Below are 4,660 nucleotides of genomic sequence, written 5' to 3' on the forward strand. Positions count from 1 at the left end.
AAAATTAAAAAATAAAATAAATTATTTTTTATCTAATTTTTACGATTTTGTAAAAAACTAAAATACAATTTTTCTGAAAAAAATGGTTCATATGATACAAGATCACGCATTAGTGTCTCAGAGAATGCTTCTTTACATTCTTTGTGTGACTTTGCTGATTTTTTCTCAAAGCATTTCTCTTTATTCATTCTCGCATGAATTCAGTCGTTTTACATATATTTCTGCCAGAGAACGTTCTCAATTCTGCTTAATAGCAGCGAGAATGGTGAATTCCGTTCCAAAATCTTATAAGCTCTGTTAGCCGTCCAATCGAACATCATACAAAATTCAATTTGCACCTTCTCTTTGTTTTAAGTTCTCTGGTCGAACCTGCACCTTCTCTATGTTTTATGTTCTCTGCCTGAACCTTCTCTATATTATACGTTCTCTGATGTGAACTTTATGCGTACGGTTTTTAAAATCTGTTTACATATACACATGATTATATGCATATGACTTTTAAGATTTTATCAAAACGGGATTTTATCAAAAAAAAAAAAAAATGTTATCATTACGGGTATGGTTTTTGAAAATCTGTTTAGTATATGTACTTATGTACACATATTTACATCGATATGCGAATATGTGCGTCGGCTTGGTTTTCAAAACGTTATCAAACCCTCTAATGCCCAATATATGTATATGTATGTATGTACGTACATATATTTATTTAGGTAATAATGGAAATATGACTTTATTATAAATTCCAACAGATTTAATGGAATTTATCATTAAATATGTCAAATTGCACATACATACATATTAGAGTGATTCAAAAAAAAATTTTTTTTTTCGTTTGGTACTCGGAAAAATAGGTTCCTAGACACCTCTAAGAAAGCCTCTCCAAATATCAGTTTTTAATTGTAACGGGGAGGTCCTCCTACATACAGTTTTCTATTTTTTCTTATTATCAGATAGAAAAATTTATATCACGCTTCCAACTACTTAAAAAAATATATTGTTCCTTAGATTTTGTAGGAAATTTGATGCTCTACAAAAAAGGTTTATGATGATTTTTTCGTAAACCCAAACGTTTAAAAGATATTAACAGTTAAAGTTTGATTATTTTTGGGAAAATTTTTTATTTCTTATGAATTTTATAACTCAATGAAAAAAAAATTATTATGAACGATGAAACTCACAGTTTTGTAGGAAATTTACTGCTCTATAAAAATGGTCTTATATGATTTTTCGATTAAGTTAAGCGTTTACGAGATATTCATCGTCAAACATCAATGCGTATTAGGGTGGATCAAAAAAAAATTTTTTTTTTCGTTTGGTACTCTGAAAAATAGGTTCCTAGACACCTCTAAGAAAGCCTCTCCAAAAATCTATTCATAATAATTTTTTTTCATTGAGTGATAAAATTCATAAGAAATAAAAAATGTTCCAAAAAATAATCAAACTTTAACTGTTAATATCTTTTAAACGTCTGGGTTTACGAAAAAATCTTAATAGACCTTTTTTGTAGAGCATTAAATTTCCAACAAAATCTGAGGAACAAGAAATTTTTTCAAGTAACTGGAAGCGAGATATAAATTTTTCTATCTGATAATAAGAAAAAATAGAAAACTGTATGTAGGAGGACCTTCCCGTTACAATTAAAAACTCATATTTGGAGAGGCTTTCTTAGAGGTGTCTAGGAACCTATTTTTCCGAGTACCAAACAAAAAAAAATTTTTTTTTTTGAATCACTCTAATATATAGGTACATACATATATATGTATATATATACATATGAGCTTTGTTATCAAATATGTACATATGTATATGGAGAATTTCTATAAATGATATCCATAGTCGTTTGCGCATTGTAAATATGCGAATCTGTAAGCGTACATTTCTAAACATTGAAATTAGCATCATTTTTCTCATTTATCACTGAAAATGCTCAATTCTGCTATTTTCGACCCTCCTGATAAATATTGGTGAAATTCGCTTATAGAAAATAGTACCCCTACTTTTGTGGTGAAATCCACTAATAGAAAAGAGTATCTCTCCGAAAAGTGAAATGTCGTAAATTTGGCAGCGCTGTGACCTTCTCTATATTATACATTCTCTGCTATCATATCAATTGATATGAATATAATTTTGCGAATTCATGCAAAAATGATAACAATGTTATTAAATTATGCAATTCTCCAAGCAATCTTTGTAGTTATTGGGCAAATGAGCTACTTTTTAAATATTTCTTATCTTTGATAATGTAATATAATTTCTTAATTGTATGCCTCCTACATACAGTTTTCTATTTTTTCTTATTATCAGATAAAAAAAATTTATATCTCGCTTCCAACTAATTTAAAAAATATCTTGTTCCTTAGATTTTGTAGGAAATTGAATGCTCTAGAAAAAAGGTCTCATATGATTTTTTCGTAAACCAACCGTTTAAAAGATATTAACAATTAAAGTTTGATTATTTTTGGGAAAATTTCTTATTTCTTATGAATTTTATAACTCAATGAAAAAAAAATTATTATGAATGATGAAACTTATAGTTTTTGTAGGAAATTTACTGCTCTATAAAAATGGTCTGATATGATTTTTCGATTGAGTTAAGCGTTTACGAGATATTCATCGTCAAACATCAATGCTACAGTTTGACAGCGCAGTTTTCATTTCTATGAAAATTTCAAAGAGGCAACATATCCCAATTGCACATACATATGCCGACGGCATTTTCAATTCGGTAATATGAAATTTAGAAGAAGAAGGTTTTGTTATATTATAAAAATAAAGTACATTTTCAAAATAACATTTTTCCAAAAAATTTATATTTAGTTTAATATTGTTAATTTACAGAATATATCATCGCTCATTTTAAATTTATTATTTTAATTGGTATATAAAATGTATGCCACAATTATTATATGAGCCCTTTAAAGCACAAGTGGTATAACTCCATTTTTTTTTTTTTGAGTTAGCAATGGTACTGTATTGAGGAAAATGTGTTCTATTTAATTTAATTCTAGTTCCCATAGCAACCTCATAAAAAGCAGAAATTACTAGTGCAGTGAATGCTGCCGCCTATTCGTTGACAGCACAAGTGGTATAATTGACAAATTCACCGTTCGTGCAGTGAATTTCATGGGAGAAAGACTTATTCTCAGTGTTTTTTTGTAATAATTTCTTTAGATGGACTCAGGTGAAGGTAACGGTAGTGAAATTAAGAATTAACTGTTAAGCTGAAAATGGCGAAATTTCTTCACTCGTTTGTTGTTGTTGTAAAACCCAATTTGGTGCTTAATCGAAAATGCTAATTCATGTCGTAATGTTTATACTTTCTCAAATAATTGAACGTAAACTTTGGTTTCAGCCGTTGATGATCCCGGTTCCATAGAGGACAATGAAGCAGCTGCTGATGTGGAAGGGAGACCCAGTACTCATGAAAGTGGTGAAGCAGAGGAAAATGCAGAAGGAAGGCCCAAGAGAGATCGGAAAAGGCAGAGAAAGGAATGGAAGCGAGAAGAAAGGAAAAGGAAGCGAAATTCGGGAGACTCTTACGTCACTAGAAAGGGAAAGCCAATTCCAGAGAAGCAATTTAACAATCTCGATTGCAAATGCACCAAAAAGTGTTTTAACAAAATAACAGAAGAAGAACGAAAAAAAATATTCGAAGCATTTTGGAAAATAGGGACATTCTCTGCCCAAAATGCATTCATTTGTGGTCTTTTGAAACCAATATTACCGGTACGTCGTCGGCCAACCACCGCTGAGAAGAATCGAACAAGTTCAATTGGTTCTATCATAATGTTGCTGGGGAAACCAAACAGGTTTCCAAGAGGTACTTCTTAGAAACATTGCAAATCTCAAATTTAAGAATGACGCGAGCTTTGGAGAAGGTCAAAATGGGCTATCCTCCAGGGGACGATAAACGTGGTAAGAAGGTGCCTGGTAACAAAACCTCCGATGAACAAATGGCACAAGTAAGAGCCCATATTTCAGCTTTTCTTTCATACGAATCTCACTACACAAGAAAACACAACCCAAATAGGAAATATTTAGCCGAGAACTTAAATATACGACTTATGTACAATCTTTATAAGGAGCACGTTGAAAGCCAAGGGCTTCAGCCTGTTAGGGTGCATATATATCGAAGAACTTTTAATAACGAGTTCAATCTGCAATTTCACGCCCCACATAAAGACACTTGCGTCAATTGTGATATTTTTTCTAAAATAGTAAAATACTCAACAGATGAAGAAGAAAAGAGACAGCTCAAGCAGGACCATGAACTTCGTTTACGGAAGGCAGGACAAGCTCGCGATTCCATGAAGGCGAATGCTGAAAAAAGTGCTAACAATGACAGCTACTATGCATTCTCTTTTGATTTGGAGAAGTCCCTGACTTTCCCGAAATTGGTGTGTCAACAGGCCTACTACACACGTAATATGTACGTATACAATTTAGGTTGCCATGAACTTTCAACGAAAATGGGGTTCATGTATTGTTGGGACGAAGTAAATGATTCTAAAGGTTCACAAGAAATTTCATCGTGTTTAATTAAACACATAAAATTTAGATCGACAGCAGCCAAACATGTGGTTATGTATAGCGACACATGCACAGGTCAAAACCGTAACTGGAAAATCGCTATGACGTTGATGAAATATGTCCAAAG

At 31.7% G+C, this 4,660-nt stretch overlaps 1 pseudogene; it reads left to right on the forward strand.

Annotated features, from left to right (window-relative positions):
- Positions 1–3,093: 3,093 nt before the first annotated feature.
- LOC126767505 (uncharacterized) lies at positions 3,094–4,425 on the forward strand (annotated as a pseudogene).
- The last annotated feature ends 235 nt before the right edge of the window (positions 4,426–4,660 follow it).

The sequence above is a fragment of the Bactrocera neohumeralis genome, unplaced genomic scaffold, assembly GCF_024586455.1.
Source record: "Bactrocera neohumeralis isolate Rockhampton unplaced genomic scaffold, APGP_CSIRO_Bneo_wtdbg2-racon-allhic-juicebox.fasta_v2 ctg725, whole genome shotgun sequence".
Classification (NCBI taxonomy): domain Eukaryota; kingdom Metazoa; phylum Arthropoda; class Insecta; order Diptera; family Tephritidae; genus Bactrocera; species Bactrocera neohumeralis.